This window comes from Neofelis nebulosa, chromosome 14 (genome assembly GCF_028018385.1).
Source record: "Neofelis nebulosa isolate mNeoNeb1 chromosome 14, mNeoNeb1.pri, whole genome shotgun sequence".
Taxonomy (NCBI): domain Eukaryota; kingdom Metazoa; phylum Chordata; class Mammalia; order Carnivora; family Felidae; genus Neofelis; species Neofelis nebulosa.
In genome coordinates this window covers 3041456-3063434 of record NC_080795.1, presented here as the reverse complement: position 1 = coordinate 3063434, position 21979 = coordinate 3041456, and the positions used below count along the sequence as shown (strand labels likewise).

The following is a 21979-nucleotide window of genomic DNA, read 5'->3' as shown; positions in this document are numbered from 1 at the left end:
ACAGAGCCAGCAAAACCCAAAATAAGAGATGTTTGATCACCGAAGCCAATGACTAAACTCACAAAGAGGACTGAAAGGACTGGGGATTTGACTAACAATTCCGGTGGCAAATGGGCCCAGAGATGTTGCACCCTGGTAACAGATGCAGCATGCGACACAAAGGGAATGGGCTGCAGAAAGACCAATGGAAATATGTCAAGAAGAAGAAGAAAAAAATCAGATGCTCAGACATCCCTGACAGCACAGAAAAGCAGTATGAACATAAATAGCATAAAACCTATACATTCAAATATTAACTGTTTATATTATAGTAGTCTCGTTCTGGCAGTTTAAAAAAAAAAAAAGCCCAGGAAAATTCCTTTAGCCAAGTAGAGAGGGCAGGCGGCACAAAGCAGGGACAGGTGACCAGGCTGGGACAGCTGCTCACCCAGCGGACATCCAGGTTGCTCTTGCTCATGGGGCTGTTTTCCATTCAAACATAAAGCCCGTTGAGCTTTCCATGTGGACAACTATGAGCATGAATACTTGGGAGGCACAAGTGAAATTCTACAGGTCGGGTCAGAGACTAGAAAAAAATCCAGTGACAGTATGTGCTAAGACGCGTCATCTTGAAATAGCCCATATGTGCCAAGTGGTGAGGTTTTGGGGTGATAGTGGAATTTGTGGGGTCTGGAGCCGGTGGCCAAGAAAGAATTCTTGAAGATGTTTTTGGTGCAAGAAAGCGATTTTATTAAAGCACGGGTATAAGACCTGTGGCCGGAAGAGCTGCCCCTGGACCGTGAGGAGGGACTGGTTATATACTGGTTATATGGAGTTGGGGGAGGTAAAGTCAGGGGAAGTTTCCAGTGAGACTTTCGTATGGTAAAGAACACTCACAGGATACTGGAGGCCTAACTATTGTCAAGCTAAGGTTGTTTTTCCCTCTAGCAAAGCATTAGCATTAAGACAGTAGAGAGTTCTTGGAGCAATTTCCTCTGTCTGCCTCAAAAATTTGTCAATGGGTTGCAGATTATAAGGAAATTTAGTTCTGTCTGCCATTTCCTTCTGCCTTTGTTTCCCACCTCACTATGGAGGGATGATGTTGGGGCTCCAGGAAACGGAGTCTATAGGTTTCTGGAGATTAGCCTATTGATAAGATTGCCCTTTTCTTGTGATTCACTAAGATATTTGTAAATAGATGGAGACTAGGGCCCTGTGGGACTATGATCTCCCTCAGTTAACCATTTGTTTTTCCCCTTTCCTTTGTTCTTGGCCAGCCAGGAGTGCCCAAGGGATATCACACACTTTCCACCTGGGGGGTGGGGGGGGAGGTGGGTGGGAAGGAGGCAGAGGGGCAGTGTTTGCAGCCTCTTATGCTCCCTCATCACAAAGTATCAGAAAATAGGCAATGTGGGTAGGCTATGTGTTATTAGACCACGTTTAGTATTTCTCCTCTTTACTCATTCTGTCTCAAAACAATATCAATTGAGACGTGTTGCTTGCCAACAAATTATGTTAAACCAAAAAATTTTTTAAAAAACATGAAAGCAAAGATATCTACCTCAGAAAAGAGAAAAATGTTTGAAATGTATTTAGAGATATTTTTAAAAATAAAATATTAACTATTTTTGGTGAGGTGCTGTGACGATGGAACGGCCATCTTCAAATGAATTTTCAGTACTCTTCTTCTGACCGCCTTTCTCCCTGCTTTCATTTATGATACGTAACTTTCCTCAGGCTACAGACGGAATCTGCAGGGTATGATACTCTGAAATCCTGTCCAGCGAGCCTTCCACAAGGGTGAAGTGAAAGCACACAGGGGCCAGGCCTGACACCGGGAAACCTCAGTAGGTAACAGACAATGTCTCTTGCAGAGCAATCGCTTGCCCCTTTCTGGCGAGCACAGCATAGTTTTGGCAGTTCCCACTTCTTTTATGTGTTTAGTTTTTTTAAATCTTTATTTATTTTTGCGCGCGAGAGAGAGGGACACAGCATGAGCAGGGGAGGAACAGAGAGAGGAGACACAGAATCCAAAGCAGGCTCCAGGCTCTGAGCTGTCAGTACAGAGCCCGACGCGGGGCTGGAGTCCATGAACTGGAAGATCATGACCTGAGCCGAAGTCGGACGCTTAACTGACTGAGCCACCCAGGCGCCCCTGAGTTCCCGCTTCTATGGTTCGCTCTCTGTCTCTGTTTAAGTTAACACTTCCACATGGGCTTCCAAACGAAGGCCTGAAATGCCAAAGAATCACAGGCCTCCAGGAAACAGTGACAACCATCAGGTTTGTAGGGTTTGGGGGAGAGAGGAGTGGATTCAGAGGTAAGGAAAGGCAGTGGTAGAGAGGCCAAGTAGTTCTAGAACACCCACTCCTGTTTCAATAACATTTTTTTTTATCACCCCTCTCCTTCATCTTTTGGGCTTGCCTGTGATATTTTATTTGAAGAAAAGACCTAACGATGCACACAGTCTAGCAATGAAAAATCATTTGAAAGCCTTGAATATAATTTTCTGCTGCACTAGAATGTGTTCTTTGTGCTTCCTCGGAAAATGTGCATTAGAATTTTCTGAGCTTATGCAAATGTCGACAATGATTTGTGTTTTAGGAGGAGGACAAAGACTACCTGCACTCAGGTGGTCAGGGATCAGGATTCGGTGAGAAAGGAAGTATTAGGGATCCATCCCTATCTGGGTGCCGCCGTGATTGACAGAGCACTACATGGCTTCCATTAAATATTATTTTTAAATATTTAGAATATTCAGCAACAAGAACAACTCTAGATCTAATTGCTTGTAATCTTAAGTGGCTCCGAACCTTGCCGCACTCCTTGAGAACCCAGGCTGCGAAATCCATTTATAGGCCAGCTGCGCAAACGCGTTTCTGGTCCTAGAGCTCTATGGTCCTCGTGACACATGGACATATACGCAAAAGCATTCCTGCCATTTTAATATTACGCTTCAATATAACTTAATACCACAATATGTACCAACACGCCTTTCAGTGGTAACATTCCTTTAAACATAATAGACGACGATGAGTTTCCTGATTCTCATTGAAACCACAACGCAAGTGCTCGCATGACAGGAAATAAGAACTCAAAGACACTGTGAAAATTGGTGAGGAAAGTAGCTCTAGTGACTTCAATCCTAACCTTTCGTGACCGTGTTTTGCTTTTTCTAGCAAAAAGACTATGAGCCCTTCCAAAAGTAACATTTGTCCTAGCGCTGAACTCAGAGACATACCCAACTTCCACCTGCCTGGCCTATGACTCAAGTTCCCTTACTGAAAGCATGTTTCATTTACTTTACAAATTTTCATTACACTTTCTCTTCCTCTCTTCTGAATAAACAACAAAGAACGTGACCATCCCCAGGACTCTGGTGTTGTGAAGCATTTTACAACATTTTGCCAAGGCCCCCCTTGTATGGTCACCCATTTACCCTTTCTCCAGGACCGCAGGCTCACAGCAGTGTGGGACACCAGTTCTCACCCCAATGAGAAGTCATGGACCCCTCACCTCATGAAGCAAGCTTTAGAAAAAACTAATTTATATTGCTCCTTCCTCTAAATGGTGCTCATTGAAGGAACAACATAAATTTAATACAGTTGCTTAAATAAATATGGTGGAAAGCTATGTCCAAACATAGTCTAACCACTGAACATTGCCATGTGTTCAGAGTGCTGCTGCCCTCCCGAAGTCAGGAAATTAAAAACAAAGTGAATTTTGTCATATGGTTCTAGAGCAAAGAAGCTTCATAAAGCTTACTACTGAAGCAAACAACTTACAATAGAAATGTAGAAAAATGATTATTTTTTTCATTAACTTACTCACATTCTTGAAAAGTAACGGTCTTACCTGAATTTAGGTAGAGCAATTACTTTCCCTTTTCAGATGTCACTTCTCTGGCAATCTCAACATTCTGGAGAGCAGTCTAGATGCAAAAGCAGACATAAAAAGTCCTATGAGCATTCAAAATAGAAGCAATAAAATCTACACACCGAAATGTGTTCACTTTATCCGTAAGGAAGACATGCATCCCATTTACATGTGTAACATATTCAATTTTTACCAGATTTCTTTGTGAATTTCTGGGAGTAACTCAAAACCTTGTGAATCATCAAGAGGGGAAATAGCTGAGTATTTCCCAAATGGCTAATGTTATAAGACTGAGTTCTGCAGAACACATTTTGGGGAAATTGGCTTATAAAAAAAGTACAAAAGCATATTTGGTAATCTTCCCAACATTGTATCTGCCAATAGTTGGCATTTGGATATAAGCTGCCAATTCCACAGCCCTTAGAATTAGACTCCGAGTTTAAATTATTGATAATATTTAAAAGCACTCCTTGTGAGGAATGGCGTATTGATTTGATGCCATGAAGTGATTATTTTTAATGAGGCATAGCTATTAACTCGGTTTTATCATGAAGGAGAAGGGGGTTAGCTTCTACACATCCAGGCCTGGGCAACAGCTTGCTAATTCCAAAGGCCAGAATGATGTTTCAGCTTTGGCCACTTCATTTTTAATGCTCCCGTTTATGCTATTTGTCCTCTCGTGAACTCGGTTGTAGTTTTGAGTACTCAGTAGTACTACTTTTGAGTAGTACTCAGTTTGTACTACTTTAATAAAAGGGTAGGCAGGTGGAATGTCACATTGAATAGAGCAGTCCTTATCAAAAGAAGTTCCAAAGGCATACAGCTGGCTGCAGAGAAACTTCGTAGCTCATCAAAGATACATCTCAGATTCGACAGATGCATCCAAATCTGAACCCGATTCAGATTTATCCAGAGGCCTATAAATATGAATATATGACTTTTTTTTTAAGGTTTTATTTATTTTTGAGGCAGAGAGAGACAGAGCATGAACGGGGGAGGGGCAGAGAGAGAGGGAGACACAGAATCGGAAGCAGGCTCCAGGCTCTGAGCCATCAGCCCAGAGCCGAACGCGGGGCTCGAACTCACAGACCGCGAGATCGTGACCTGAGCTGAAGTCGGACGCCTAACCGACTGAGCCACCCAGGCACCCCCTATATGACTTTTTAATAAGCTCCACAGAGAAATCTGAATCTCAGCCATGTTGAGAACCCTAAAGAGTATATAAGCTTCTGGGCTATGGTAGGAAGAATTCTTAATGGCCCTCTAGAATCCCACGCCCTCGTGTACGGGCACCTGTAGGATCCCTTGCCTGCGATCCCATGACTGTGGGCTGAGCTTGTGGCTTTGCTTTGTTTGTTTGTTGGAGGGTTTTTTTTTTTATGCTTTTAGTTGGTTTTATTTTTTTTAATATAATTTATTGTCAAATTGGTTTCCATACAGCCCAACAAGTGCCCTCCTCCACATCCATCACCCACTTTCCCCTCTCCCCCACCCCCCCATTAACCATCAGTTTGTTCTCAGTATGTAAGAGTCTCTTATGGTTTGCCTCCCTCCCTCTCTGTAACTTTTTTTCCCCTTCGCCTCCCCCAGGGTCTTCTGTTAAGTTTCTCCAGAACCACATGAGTGAAAACATATGGTATCTGTCTTTCTCTGCCTGACTTATTTCACTTAGCATAATACCCCCCAGTTCCATCCATGTTGTTGCAAATGGCCAGATTTCATTCTTCCTCGTTGCCAAGTAGTATTCCATTGTATATATAAACCACATCTTCTTTATCCATTCATCAGTTGATGGACATTTAGGCTTTTTCTGTAAGTTGGCTATTGTTGAAAGTGCTGCTATAAACATTGGGGACAAGTGCCCCTACGCATCAGCACTCCTGTATCTCTTGGGTAAATTCCTAGCAGTGCTATTGTTTGGTCATAGGGTAGATCTAGTTTTAACTTTTTGAGGAAGCTCCACACTGTTTTCCAGAGCAGCTGCACCAGTTTGCATTCCCACCAACAGTGCAAGAGGGTTCCCGTTTCCTCCACATCCTCTCCAGCACCTATAGTCTCCTGATTTGTTCATTTTAGCCCCTCTGACCAGCGTGAGGTCATATCTCAGTGTGGTTTTGATTTTGTATTTCCCTGATGAGGAGTGATGTTGAGCATCTTTTCATGTGTCTGTTAACCATCTGGATGTCTTCTTTAGAAAAGTATCTATTCATGTCTTCTGCCCAATTCCTCACTGGATTATTTGTTTTTTGGGTATTGAGTTTGGTAAGTTCTTTATAGATTTTGGATACTAGCCTTTTGTCCAATATGTCATTTGCAAATATCTTTTCCTATTCTGTCGGTTGCCTTTTAGTTTTGTTGGTTGTTTCCTTTGCAGTGCAGAAGCTTTTTATCTTGATGAGGTCCCAATAGTTCACTTTTGCTTTTAATTCCCTTGCCTTCGGGGATGTGTCACATAAGAAATTGCTGTGGCTGAGGTCAGAGAGGTGTTCCCTGCTTTCTCCTCTAGGGTTTTGATGGTTTCCTATCTCACATTCAGGTCCTTCATCCATTTTCAGTTTATTTTTGTGAATGGTGTAAGAAAGTGGTCTAGTTTCATCCTTCTGCATGTTGCTGTCCAGTTCTCCCAGCACCATTTGTTTAAAAGAGACTGTCTTTTGTTCATTGGATACTCTTTCCTGCTTTGTCCAAGATTAGTTGGCCATACATTTGTGGGTGCAATTCTGGGGTCTCTATTCTATTCCATTGGTTTATGTGTCTGTTTTTGTTACAATACCATACTGTCTTGATGATTACAGCTTTGTAGTAGAGACTAAAGTCTGGCATTGTGATGCCTCCTGCTTTGGTTTTCTTCTTCAATATTACTTTGGCTATTTGGGGTCTTTTGTGGTTCCATACAAATTTCAGGATTGTTTGTTCTAGCTTTGAGAAGAATTCTGGTGCAATTTTGACTGGGATTGCATTGAATGTGTAGATAGCTTTGAGTAGTATTGACATTTTAACAATATATATTCTTCCAATCCATGAGCATTAAATGTTTTTCCATTTTTTTGTATCTTCTTCAATTTCCTTCATAAGCTTTCTATAGTTTTCAGCATACAGATCTTTTACATATTTGGTCAGGTTTATTCCTAGGTATTTTATGGGTTTTGGTGCAATTGTGAATGTGATCAGTTTCTTTATTTCTCTTTCTTTTGCTTCATTATTGGTATATAAAAATGAAACTGATTTCTGTACATTAATTTTGTACCCTGTGACTTTGCTGAATTCATGTATCAGTTCTAGCAGACTTTTGGTGGAGTCTGTAGGGTTTTCATGTAGAGTATCATGTCTTCTGTGAAAAGTGAAAGTTTGACTTCATCTTTCCCAATTTTGATGCCTCTTATTTCATTTTGTTGTCTGATTGCTAATGCTAGGACTTCCAACACTATGTTAAACAACAGCGGTGAGACTGGACATCCCTGTCATATTCCTGATCTCAGGAGGAAAGCTCTCAGTTTTTCCCCATTGAGGATGATATTAGCTGTGGGCTTTTCATAAACGGCTTTTATGATGTTTAAGTGTGTTCCTTCTATCCAGACTTTCTCAAGGGTTTTCATCAAGAAAGGATGCTATTTTCTGTCAGGTGCTTTTTCTGCAAGTATTGACAGGAACATACTGTTCTTATCTTTTCTTTTATTAATGTGATTATTCACACTGATTGATTTGTGAATATGGAACCAGCACTGCAGCCCGGGAATGAATCCCACATGACCATGGTGAATAATTATTTTTATATGCTGTTGAATTCAATTCGCTAGTATCTTATTGAGAATTTTTGCATCCATATTCATCAGGAATATTGGTCTATAATTCTCTTTTTTTGCTGGTGTCTGTCTCGTTTGGGAATCAAGATAATACTGGCTGCATAGAATGAGTCCGGAAGTTTTCCTTCCATTTCTATTTTTTGGAAGAAATTGAGAAGGATAGGTTTTAACTCTGCTTTAAATGCCTGGTTGAATTCCCCAGGGAAGTCATCTGTTTCAGGACTCTTATTTGTTGGGAGATTTTTGATAACTGATTCAGTTTCTTTGCTGGTTGTGGGTCTGTTCAAATTTTCTATTTCTTCCCGTTTGAGTTTTGGAAGTGTGTGGGTGCTTAGGAATTTGTCCATTTCTATCAGGGTGTCCAGTTTGTTGGCATAGTATTCCCTGATAATTGCTTGTATTTCTGAGGGATTGGTTGTAATAAATCCATTTTCATTTGTGATTTTATCTATTTGGGTCATCTCCCTTTTCTTTTTGAGAAGCCTGGCTAGAGGTTTATCAATTTTGTTTATTGTTTTCAAAAAACCAACACTTGGCTTCACTGATCTGTTCTACTGTTTGTTTCTTTGTGTTTTTTTGTTTTTTTTTTTGATTCTATGTCGTTCATTTCTGCTCTGATCTTTATTATTTCTCTTCTTCTGTTGGGTTTGGGGTGTCTTTGCTGTTCTGCTTCTAGTTCCTTTAGGTGTGCTGTTAGATTTTGTATTTGGGATTTTCTTGTTTGAGATAGGCCTGAATTGCAATGTATTTTCCTCTCAGGACTGCCTTCGCTGCATCCCAAAGTGTTTGGATTGTTGTATTTTAATTTTCATTTGTTTCCATATATATTTTAAATATTTTCTCTAATTGCCTGGTTGACCCATTCGTTCTTTAGTAAGATGCTCTTTTACCTCCGTGCTTTTGGCGGTTTTCTAGACTTTTTTCTGTGGTTGATTTCAAGTTTCATAGCACTGTGAACTGAAAGTATGCATGGGATGATCTCAATTCTTTTATATTTATTGAGAGCTGTTATGTGACCCAGTATGTGATCTATCTTGGAGAATATTCCGTGTGCAGTGGAGAAGAAAGTATATTCTGTTGCTTTGGGATGTAGAGTTCTAAATATATCTGTCAAGTCCATCTGGTCCAGTGTATTGTTAAGGGCCATTGTTTCTTTACTGATCTGTGTCTAATTTTTTTTTTAACGTTTATTTATTTTTGAGACAGAGAGAGACAGAGCATGAACGGGGGAGGGTCAGAGAGAGCGGGAGACACAGAATCGGAAGCGGCTCCAGGCTCTGAGCCATCAGCCCAGAGCCCGATGCGGGGCTCGAACTCACGGACCGTGAGATCGTGACCTGAGCCGAAGTCGGTCACTTAACCAACTGAGCCACCCAGGCGCCCCATGATCTGTGTCTATATGATCTGTCCATTGTTGTAAGTGGAGTCTTAAAGTCCCTTGCAATTACCATTCTTATTAATAAGGTTGCTTATGTTTGTGATTAATTGTTTTATATATTTGGGGGTTTCCATATTTGGTGCATAAACATTTATAATTGTTAGCTCTTCCTGATGGATAGACCTTGTAATTATTATATAATGCCCTTCTTCATCTCTTGTTACAGCCTTTAATTTAAAGTCTAATTTGTCTGATTTAAGTATGGCTACTCCAGCTTTCTTTGGACTTCCAGTAGCATGATAGATAGCTCTCTATCCCCTCACTTTCAATCTGAAGGTGTCCTCAGGTCTAAAATGAGTCTCTTGTAGAGAGCAAATAGATGGGTCTTGTTTTTTCATCCATTCTGATACCCTGTGTCTTTTGGTTGGCTCATTTAGTCCATTTACATTCAGTGTTACTATAAAAAGATATGGGTTTAGAGTCATTGTGATGTCTGTAGGTTTCATGCTTGTTGTGATGTCTCTGGTACTTCGTGGGCCTTGCAACATGTCACTCACAGAATCCCCCTTAGGATCTCTCATAGGGCTGGTTTTGTGGTTATGAAGTCCTTCGGTTTTTGTTTGTTTTGGAAAACCTTTATCTCTCCTTCTATTCTGAATGACAGGCTTGCTGGATAAAGGATTCTTAGCTGTATATTTTTTCTCTTCATCACATTGAAGATTTCCTGCCATTCTTTTCTGTCCTGCCAAGTTTCAGTAGATAGGTCTGCTATTTTATGCAGACCTTATGCATCTACCTTTGTACGTTAAGGTTCATTTATGCCTAGCTGCTTTCAGAATTCTCTCTTTATCCTTGTATTTTGCCAGTTTCACTATGATATGTCATGCAGAAGATCGATTCAAGTTATGTCTAAAGGCAGTTCTCTGTGCCCCTTGGATTTCAATGTCTGTTTCCTTCCCCAGACTCGGGAATTTCTCAGCTGTGATTTGTTCAAGCACACCTTCCACCCCTTTCCCTCTCTTCTTCTTCTGGAATTTCTATGATACAGATGTTGTTCTGCTTGATTGCATCACTTAGTTCTCTAATTCTTCCCTCGTGGTCCTGGAATTTTTTATCTCTCTTTTTCTCAGCTTGCTCTTTTTCCACAATTTTATCTTCTAATGCACCTATTCTCCCCTCTGCCTCTTCAATCCGCACTGTGGCCGCCTCCATTTTATTTTGCACCTCATTTATAACATTTTTTTAAATTCATCGTGACCATCTTTTAGTTCCTTGATCTCTGCAGTAATAGATCCTCTGCTGTATTCTATGCCTTTTTCAAGCCCAGCGATTAATCCTATGACTATAATTCTAAATTCTTGTTCAGGTATATTGCTTATACCTGTTTTGATCAATTCTTTAGCTGTCACTTCTTCCTGGAATTTCTTTCTGGGGGGAATTCTTCCGTTTCATCATTTTGGCTAGTTTTCTGTCCCTTATTATGTTTTAAAAGCTTGTTATGTGCTCTGCACCTGCAAGCACTGCTATAAAGTAAAGGAGGGCTGTATACTGTCCGGGGCCTGGGCCTTCAGGAGGTGTATTTTGGAGAGTGTTACTTGCTCTCTGTTCTTGTGACTTTGGTTGCTTTATCTCCCTTCCTGTAGTGATGTTTTGGACCCTCCATGAGGTGTGCTTTGATTTGTTCCTTTAAGTAGCCCTCCACTATGGGCTCCGGGACTGATCCCTGAGGTTCCACCTTGGTGACTGTAGGGGGAAAAGTGGTGATCCCTCAGTCTCTTCTCCATGGACCTGGTGGACTCCGTTCGAGTGGTCCTCACTGTGCTGAGGGCACAGACAGGGCGGTCCTTCTTGCTCCACCGACTTCCCTGAGCCTGAACTTGTCTAGGATTCCAAGTCCCGCTCCCGACACTCTGGTACTGGGGAAGCGCCTCTTTGTGTGGCCCGGTTTGTGGTCCCGGCTGGCTTTGTCTGTGCTGCCACACTTCAGGGAAGACCGCTTCCTCCTACTGTGGACTGCACTGCTGACCTCGTCGCCGAGGCCTGGGGGTGGCGGACGCAGGCAGGCTATGTCCTGTCCCAACGCGCTCCAGGGAAGGGGCCGCTTTCTCCTGCTGCAGACCATGCCCCTGACCTACCACTGCACCCAGGCCCCTGGCTCTCCTCCTCCCCGGGTGCCTGAACAGGGAGCCAGCCCCAGTCCAAGAAAGCCCTGCGGTTAGAGATGGGATCCCTCTCCGTCTTGGTCAGAGGTTTGTCTCTTGTTCAGATACAGCCCTATGCTTCCCCAGCCTCTGTTTCTCTTCCCTTTGTCTCTCTGCAGAAGGGGGTCCCTACCCTCCGTGCCCATGCGGCTTTTTTTTTATATCCCCCAGTTCACAATCACCCACCTATAGCCTGTCAAGGATGTCCCAGTGTCTCCCTTTTAGACTCAGTCTCTTTTCCTCCCAGACTCTTGGAGTTCAAAGTCCTTTGTCTTCAGCACTTAATTGTTTGAGAGATGTGAGAAGTACAGATTCCCCTACTTCTGTCATAAGCTCCCAAATCAGTTAATTTGGAATTAACCGATTTGAGGGAGATTTTCTTGAGTAGCCAGACTTGGTTGAGGGAGGGGAGGTCTTACGAAGGGTCATAGATTCAAACTGGGGGAGATTCTTCTCCTGGCTATGAAGAAGTAAGCGGCCTTGTTAGGGACGACCGTATGCCTGCTAGGAGCTCAAAGCAACACTGGCTGATAGGCGACACAAAAAACCAGTCCCAAAACACAAAATCTGAATTCTGTGAATGACTTCTATGGATTTGAAGAAAGATCCTGATGTCTGCATAACATAGCCCGGTTGACACATGATTGTAGCTTTAGAAGATGCTACATGTGACTAAGGTTATTTTTTTAATTCAGAAGTTTGATGATTCAGAAGTATGTATTAAGTGAGAATAGAATCAATCACAGTACAACTCTCAACACTATCTCAAGATATACAAAATTTAAGCCTCTGTCGTTTCTTTAGTTATTTTCCATGAACTAATTATTTAACCTGACCCCATTTTCACCATTTCTTTTCTTCTCCTGATGTATTCCATGGGGTTTATTTCAGGAATGGTAAATGTGCATCAGTGTTCTCCAATTAAAAACAAACAAACAAATAAAATATGGCCTTGCTCCATAGGACCCTGTTGAAGTGTGAGAGTAGGAACACTGCTTGCAGAACATTGTGCTGTCATAACCCGGTGGCTGTATGCCTATGCCTGGTCTCTGTGGGTGTAGGGAAGAGCTGATATTAGTCTTAAGTGGCCATTCTTGCACCCCCAGGTGTGAGCAGTACCAAGTATGACAAGCAGAAGAGGGAAAGGAAACCCGATGGCTGCATGTCTCAGTTTATGTCTTTTGTTCAGATACTTACCAGCTTCAGGTCCACAACCACCCACTGATGTCTACTTGGGTGCCCCACACAGACTTTAACGTGACACCAGATAAAAACTAAAAGCCAAAACAATAATCAAATAACCAAAAGGAGAATTCGCTAAAGCAATTAAACACCTAAAAAAGGTAGGTTGAAAAATTTGTTACTTAAGAAAATCCAGGAAAGGAGGGAAACAGAGTTTCTGCCCACTGAGAAATACAAGGCAAAAAACAAACAAACAAAAAAAAAAGAAATTCCAGGGGCGCCTGGGTGGCGCAGTCGGTTAAGCGTCCGACTTCAGCCAGGTCACGATCTCGCGGTCCGTGAGTTCGAGCCCCGCGTCAGGCTCTGGGCTGATGGCTCGGAGCCTGGAGCCTGTTTCCGATTCTGTGTCTCCCTCTCTCTCTGCCCCTCCCCCGTTCATGCTCTGTCTCTCTCTGTCCCAAAAATAAAAAAAAATAAAAAATGTTGAAAAAAAAAAAAAAAAAAAAAAAAGAAATTCCAGGGACCTCAATACCTGGATACTCAGTTCCCTGAGTGATCTGCCTTTCTCTCTCTGCCTTTCCAGGTCTTAATATGAATGATTTACATATGATATCTAGGAGTGTAAGCTGTACTTAACTGGAAGAAATAGGCAAAACTTACTCTACCCAAGTTTCTTTAGAAACAGAAATCCAAATCCATGTTGATTTAAGAATGGAATAGAAAAATTTTAAATGAGAAATTTAAGAGAACATGTGTGACCTTAAAATACACATCCTGGGGGCGCCTGGGTGGCTCAGTCGGTTAAGCAGCCAACTTCGGCTCAGGTCATGATCTCGCAGTCCATGAGTTCTAGCCCTGCATCGGGCTCTGTGCTGACAGCTCAGAGCCTGGAGCCTGCTTCGGATTCTGTGTCTCCCTCTCTCTGACCCTCCCCTGTTCATGCTCTGTCTATCCCTGTCTCAAAAATAAATAAACGTTAAAAAAAAATTTTAAAAAAAATACACATCCTGGACTTCAATTATGGGCATGTCCTGTAACAGAGATATATTCCTACCGCCTGTTTGACCAGTGCTGGCTGCTCCTGGCATAAATTGTTATTCACTGAAAACACCATAACACAAATGCCATTGAAGAAAACAAATTTAGGCATGAGTATTGAAAAGTTAAAGAAAGAAAATTAAATAAATGAAATCTACAGTATTTCAGAACACCACTCATCTATATACACATTTTAAACGATCGTTATTTAATGAGGCAAGACATTATCCAAATAGTACTTGGGTTTCAACATAGACTTTCTTCATAAACTTGTAAGACAAAGCATCGTTATTTAACTGGAGAGTAAATTTTGACGTGTGCAAAACAACTTTTTTTCCATTTTATGAACAATAATAATTTCACAAGTCAGAGCTTTTAAAAGGGAAGGTTTGTCACTATTAGAAAAAGACTATCAGCTTTGATGCTGCAAAAAGAAACACACAAACTACAATCGATGTCCACACAACTGCGGGAAGCTTTCTTCTTGCCCAAATTTACTCTAACACCCTGTCGTAGTTAACAAAAGGCATTTTGTGTCCTCCAAACAAGAGTCTTTTGTTACAGAATAAAGTACGTTGTAACAGAATGACAACCTCAAATTATACGTGCCAGCAGTAGTTTAAAACATGCATACTACAGTATTCCATAAACACGAAGATCAGGATTTACGTTCAACTTGCAGGCTCTGTAGCAAGCATTCTACACTATAGGGGGTAGGAATATTATTAATGCTACTTTGGAGTTTTTCTTAAGAATGCCAAAATATTTTTAATTATTTTCATAATCTTTATATACAAAAATAATAAGTGACCCAGTGATGTTTTGTTGGCGTGCATTTCAGAATACAGTCTGTAAGATTAACGTGCCAAGGCAACGAGCTGATTTGTCAGAGTCCACATGGGATAATAGAGACAGGGAAAAATTACATCTTTCAAAACGATGACAGAGGTGTAATATGTGGGATAATTTCTTAACTCTCCCATGGACTCAGACCCTTTGCAATTGGCTCACAGCATCTCCCAGGAAGAGTGTCTAGTTCCATATCACTTAAATCCATTCTGGGCTTGATCAGTAGTGTGCAACAAAAGAAACCATATGCTAGTACTGCAACCAGGACTCAGGGAGCTGTGTATATTTCTACTTTCCCTCCAAACTTTTCCAGTAGGAAGAACAAGCCCAGAAGAGCCCCTTGCATGATGAGAACTCATACACTCTGGAGACTAATTGTCCCATCTGAGGCCCTGGACATTTGAGAAGTCAGCAAAAGTGCTTATGGGACTCATAGTCAACCATGGAAACATGAAAGAATCAAGACGACAGATTCTCAGCTGACCCATAACGACATAAGCAATAATAACTACTTATCTTTTCAAGTTACAAAAATTTTGGATAGTTTGTTATGCTGCAGCACTAAGAAATACAACCACAGAAATGGAAAAATTATGCATGCAATTGTACATTTAACAGATACCTTCATGAATCTCATATTTGTCTAACTCACTTACATTGAATTGTTTAAGCAATGATTATATATACAGTTTCTGACCGTATTCAGAGAACATCCTTTGTAGACTTCTTCGTGAGCAATAGTCTATGAACTGTTGGATGTTCTTCTGTCTTCTGTTTCTATCACTGTCATGACAAAATAAACCTGCATACAATTATTGCAAAAATCAAAAGTCATAGTCAATGTCCTTCAGTATAGCCACAGAGATGCATTTCTCATCCTCTGGAATTAACGCAGCAATTTGGAAAACAGTTTGCTAGTTCCTCGAAGTGTGAAATGAATGTATAAGAGACATCTGCTATTTCATGTGCTAACAGAGAGAATTTCACAAAGGGAGCATACTTAAGTCTTTGAAATAAAATGTTACATGAAGAAAATTTAAGTATCTGAAAATGATGTGTGTTATAATGTGATTTTTATGAAGGTACAACAGAAGACAAGTAAATGCCATATTGATTAGCCATACATGTTTTTCAAAAAAGCAAGGGACAGCAAAGGATTCTGGGAAGCTGGCAGAATAAGAAGCCCTGGGAACCTATTTCTTCACCTGGACAACAATTACATTGGCAGAACCTGTCTGATGTACTTTGGGAATTCTGGACTCAATCTGAAGGGGGAACCTGGACAGAAAGTTGTAGTTAATGGCAGGCAGCTAAGCACATGCTCCTGCAGCAGACTGCCCGTGGCTTTCAGGAGCCAGACTGAGCAAAAACCAACCCTGTCCTCCAAGTACTGGCTATGTATGTTCTGATCACCGATGGCTGCTTCTGATCTCAGAGATGAAAAAGAGAAAAAGAGAAGGGCATCCACTGTTGTTGCCCCTCCCCCCCAGCAGATGTGACTTCTGGGGGAATTAAATGCTCTCGACCATCGCCTTCATTTTCTCTTTTTCTCCTTTGGGAGTCAGACTTTAAAAGCCAGGACATGTACATGCAAGTATACATGTAGCAAGAGTTAGAAAGCAGCTGTGTGTGTACAGGAAAAGGACGTACGTCCAGAAAAAGCCTAAAAAAAACCTTGAGTTTACATCTGAGACAAAAACTTGGCACAGAGACTGCCTATAAAAAAGTTAAAAAAAAAAAAAAAACTAAGCAGGAGGAACCAAGATGGCAGAACAGCATGGAAGATTTTTTTTGTGTCTCGTGTCTATGAAATCCAGCCAGATCAACACTAAACCATCCTGCACACCTAGAAAACTGATTTGAGGATTAACACAACAATCTGCACAACCTGAACCACAGAATTCAGCAGGTACAAGGCACGGAGAGGTGAATTGGGGGAGAGATAAGCCACAGAGGGCAGGGAGCTGTTTTGTGTGTGTGTAGAGAGGACAGAGATGGGGGGAGAGTTCAGGAAAAGCACTCCCCCCCAAAGGAGGCTGGAGAGAGAGTGGAAAAGTGGAAACAGCAACAGGGACTGAACTAAAAGGGGAGAAAAGAAAGGAGAGGGTTTGAACTCCATTAAGACTCTATAAAGGGGGAGTGCAGAGCCTGAAACTGCAACTCAATAACTGGTGGTGCTCTGGTGAGAAGGGAAAATCCCCAGAACAGAGTGAAGTCCAAGGGTCATCGGGCCACATGGGGAGAGGCGGTTCCCCTGCTGGGAGGACATCCGGTAGAGGCTGTGTGGCCTCCCCAAAGGCAAAGGTCTCAGAGGACTCAGAGAACAACCACATTCGCTGGTGCTGGAACAAGGTCGTTAAAGGTGAAGCCTGGGGCCTGATGTGTGTTGCGATTTGCCATTACCCCTGAAACTCTGCTGCTACACGACTGCGTGAACTTTCTCTGGGGTGGGCTGGCACCCAGCCACAGTCTCTGGGCACCAGCATAAGCACATCCTGTGAATGTTCCTGGGTGCAGCCAGCACCCAGCCATTGCTCTACTCCCACAGACAGGAAGAACGGGTCAAAGCCACAGTCCCTCAGAAGTAGGGGTGGGGAAACACAGCCACATCTGAGATAAAACTCAGGAAGGAGGTGCTGCCTAGGGCTTGGTCACCAACAGTGTAAAAGTGGGGAGTGGACGGAAGCCAGAGACAAAGGACAGGTGCACGACTGCTGATTGGGGAGAACAGAGTTCTGATACTAGAGACTGGGTAGCTGGGTGACATCATGTTCACCACTCCTGCACATGCACATATGCACATATGAGTGCCACAACAATCCACCCCAGTGATCTAAGCAGCGCCATCTAGTGGAGAATGGATCCATTACACTAAGCCACACCTAACTGGGCCAACCTCGCTCTTCAGGAACACAAGTCTCTCTGCCTGCTAAGTTTATGGCCTATAAAGCACTTCATACTTTGACTTCTAGGAGAAAATGAAGTAATTTCAATCATATTTCAGTCTGTTCACTGGTCCATATATTCAATTTTCTTTTTCATTTTTCTTTTTTTCTCTTTTTATATTCTTTCTTTTTTCTTGGATATAGAAAGAGAAAAAATTATTTTTATTTTCAATTTTTATTAAAAATATTTTTATTCAAGGTTTTTTTCTACTATATCTTTTATTTGTGTGTAATTTTTTTCAAATTCTATTTTACTTCCATCATTTTATTCTAGTTCAGTGTGTTCATTTCTTTTCAAATTTTCAAACGATTTCCTTTCTTTTTCTTTTCCCTTTTTTCTCTAATCTACCAAGCCCCTTTCAACACCCAGACAGAACACACCCAGGATCTAGCATCATTTATTTGATTTGTGTGTGTGTGTGTGTGTGTGTGTGTGTGTGTTGTTAAATTTTTCATTTTAATTTTTTTTAATTTTATTTAAAAAAATGTTTTGCCTCATTTATTCTTTTTCTCCCTTCAAAATAATGAAATGGAGGAATTCACTCCAAAAGAAAGAGGAGGAAGAAACGACAGTGAGGGACATAACTAACACAGATAAAAACAAGATGTCTGAACCAGAATTTAGAATCATGATAATAAGAACACTAGCTGGAGTCAAAAATAGATTAGAATCTCTTTCTGAGGAGATGAAAGTAAAAGCTAGCCAGGATGAAATTTTAAAAACGCTATATCTGAGCTACAATCTCAAATGGATGTCACGGCAGCAAGGATGAATGAGGCAGAGCAGAGAATCAGCTATATAGAGGACAAATTTATGGAGAATAATGAAACAGAAAATAAAGGGAGACTAAGGCAAAAGAGCATGACTTAGGAATTATAGAAATCATTGACTCATTAAAAAGGAACAACATCAGAATCATAAGGATCCCAGAAGATAAAAAGAGAGAAAAAGGGGTAGAAGGGTTATATGAGCAAATCATAGCATAAAACTTTCCTAACTTGGGGATAGAAACAAACATCTAAATCCAGGAAGCACAGAGGACTCCCATTAGATTCAACAGGAACCAACTATCAACAAGGCATATCATAGTCAAATTTACAAAATACTCAGGCAAGAAAAGAATCATGAAAGCACCAAGGGAAAAAAAATCCTTAACCTATAAGGAAAGACAGATCATATTTGCAGCAGACCTATCCACAGACACTTGGCAGGCCAGAAAGGAGAGGTAGGATGTATTCAATGTGCTGAATCAGAAAAAGTATGCAGCCAAGAATTCTTTATCAAGCAAGGCTGTCATTCAAAATAGAAGGAGAAAATAAAAGTTTCCCACACAAAGAAAAATTAAGGAAGTTTGTGACCACTAAACCAGCCTTTCAAGAAATTGTAAGGGGGACTCTCTGAGGGTATAAAAGAAGAAAAACAAAAACAAAAACAAAAAAGACCAAAGGCAACAAAGACTAGAAAGGACCAGAGAACACCACCAGAAACTCCAACTCTACAAGAAACATAATGGAAATAAATAAATATCTTTCAGTACTCACTCTAAATGTCAATGGACTCAATGCTCCAATCAAAAGACACAGGGTAACAGAATGGATAAGAAAACAAGATCCATCTATATGTTGGTTACAAGAGGACCACTTCAGACCTAAAGACACTTTAAGATTGAAAGTAAGGGGATGGAGAACCATCTATCATGCTAATGGCCACCAAAAGAAAGCTGGAGTAGCCACACTTATATCAGACAATCTAGACTTTAAAATAAAGACTGTAACAAGACATGAAGAAGGGCATAATATCATAATTAAGAGCTCTATCCACCAAGAAGACCTAATAATTGTAAACATTTATGCACCAAATGTATTTGGGAAGTACTCAAATATATAAATCAATTAATCACAAACATAAAGAAACTCATTGATAACAATACCTTAATAGTAGGGGACTTCAACACTCCACTTACAGCAATGGACAGAGCATCTAATCAGAAAATCAACAAGGAAATAATGGCTTTCAAAGGCACACTGGAACAGATGGAATTAACAGATATATTCAGAATATTTCATCCTAAAGCAGCAGAATATACATTCTTCTACCGTGCACACAGAACATTCTCCAGAATTGACCATAGACTGGGACACAAATCAACCTTCAACAAGTACAAAAAGATCAAGATCATACCTTGCTTATTTTCAGACCACTCAGAATCATCCACAAGAAAAAAATTGGAAAGGTAACGAATATTTGAAGAATAAAGAACATCCTATTAAACAATGAATGGGCTAACCAAGAAGTTAAAGAGGAAATTAAAAAAGTATATGGAAGCCAATGAAAATGATAACACCACAATCCAAATCTCTGGGACACAGCAAAGGAGGTCATAAGAGAGAAGTATATAGCAATCCAGACCTTCCAGGAAGAAAGTTCTCAGATACACAACCTAACCTTACACCTTAAACAGCTGGAAAAAGAACAGCAAATAAAACCTAAAACCAACAGAAGACAGGAAATAATAAAGATTAGGGCAGAAATCTATGCTATCAAAACCAAAAAAAAAAAAAACACAAAAAACAAAAACAAAAACAAAAACAAAAAAACAAAACAAAACAAAAAACCTGAAGAACACATAAATGAAAGCAAAAGCTGGTTCTTTGAAATAATTAACAAAATTTATAACCCCCTAGCCAGTTTGATCAAAAAGAGAAAGGAAGGACCCAAATAAATAAAATCAAGAATGAAAGAGGAGAGATCACAACCAACACAGCAGAAATAAAAACAACAGTAAGAGAATATTATGAGCAAGTATATGTCAATAAATGGGCATGGGAAGAAATGGACAAATTCCTAGAAACATATACACTACAAAAACTGAAACAGGAGGAAATAAAAAATTTTAACAGATCCATAACCAGTAAATAAATCAAATTAGTAATCAAAAATCTCCCAAATAACAAGAGTCCAGGGCCAGATGGCTTTCCAGGGGAATTCTACCAAACATTTAAGTAAGAGTTACACCTATTCTCTTGAAGCTGTTCCAAAAAATAGAAATGGAAGGAAAACTTCCAAACGCTTTCTATGAGGCCAGAATTACCTTGATTCCAAAACCAGAAAAAGACCCCACAAAAAGGAGAACTATAGACCAATTTCCCTGATGAACATGGATGCAAAAATCCTCAAAAAGATATTAGCCAACTGGATCTAACAATACATTAAAAAAATTATTCACCATGACCAAGTGGGATTTATACCTTGGATGCAGGGCTGGTTTAATATCCACAAAACAATAAGTGCGATCACATCAATTAATGGAATGATGAGAACCACATGATCCTCTCAATAGATGCAGAGAAATCATTTGACAAAATACAGCATGCTTTCTTGATAAAAACCCTCATGATAGTAAGGATACAAGGACCATACCTCGAGATTATAAAATCCATACATGAAAGACCCAATGTTAATATCATCCTCAATGGGGAAAAACTGAGAGCTTTCCCCCTAGGGTCAGGAAGATGACAGGGAAGTCTACTCTCAACACTGTTATTCAACATAGTATTTGAAGTCAGCCTCTGCAATCAGACAACACAAGGAAATAAAAGACTTCTGAATGGGCCAGGAGGAGGTCAAACTTTCACTCCTCACAGATAACATGATACTCTATATGGAAAACCTTAAAGATTCCACTAAAAAACAGCTACAACTGATTGATGAATTCAGCAAGGTTGCAGGATATAAAGTCAATGCACAGAAATCAGTTACATTCCTATACACCAACAATGAAACAACAGGAAGAGAAACCAAGGAATCGATCCCATTTGCAATTGCACCAAAAACCATAAAATACCTAAGAGTAAATATAACCAAAGAGGTGAAAAATATATACACTGAAAACTATAGAAAGCTTATGAAAGAAATTGAAGACACACACAAAAAAAAGGAAAAATATTCCATGCTCTTGGATAGGAAGAACAAATATTGTTAAAATGTCAATACTACCCAAAGTAATCTACATATTTAATGCAATCTCCATCAAAATGACACCAGCATTCTTCACAGAGCCAGAACAATCCTAAAATTTGTATGGAACCAGAAAAGACCCCAAATATCCAAAGAAATCTTGAAAAAGTAAACCAAAGCAGGAGGCATCACAATCCCGGACTTCAAACTGTGTTACAAAGCTGTAATCTTCAAGACAGTATGGTACTGGCACAAGAACAGACACTCGGATAAATGAAACAGAATAGAGAACCCAGAAATGGACCCACAAATGTATGGCCAATTAATCCTTGACAAAGCAGGAAAGAATATTCAGTGGAATAAAGATAGTCTCTTCATCAGGTGGTGCTGGGAAAACTAGACAGCAACATGCAGAAAAATGAATCTGGAGCCCTTTCTTACACCACACACAAAAATAAACTCAAAATAGATGAAAGACCTAAATGTAAGACAGGAAGCCATCAAAATCCTCGAGGAGAAATCAGGCAAAACCTCTTTGATCTTGGCCGTAGCAACTTCTTTCTCAATGTATTTTCAGTCATAAGGGAACAAAAGCAAAGTGAACTATTGGGACCTCATCAAAATAAAAAGCTTCTGCACAGTGAAGGAAGCACCAGCAAAACGAAAAGGCACTAATGGAATAGGAGAAGATATTTGCAAACGAGGTATCAGATAAAGGGTTAGTATTCAAAATCTATAAAGAACTTACCAAACTCAACACCCAAAAAATGT

General features: G+C 40.4%; 1 protein-coding gene across 5 annotated transcripts in view; it reads right to left on the bottom strand.

Moving 5' to 3' along the window:
- Positions 1 to 21979, bottom strand: part of SNTG1 (syntrophin gamma 1) — a 900934-nt gene that overhangs the window by 582175 nt on the left and 296780 nt on the right. For all 5 annotated transcript variants that reach the window (XM_058699165.1, XM_058699168.1, XM_058699169.1 and 2 more), the window contains one exon: positions 3834 to 3909. The gene's annotated coding sequence lies outside the window, so the exon portion shown is untranslated. The remainder of the gene's footprint in view (positions 1 to 3833; positions 3910 to 21979) is intronic.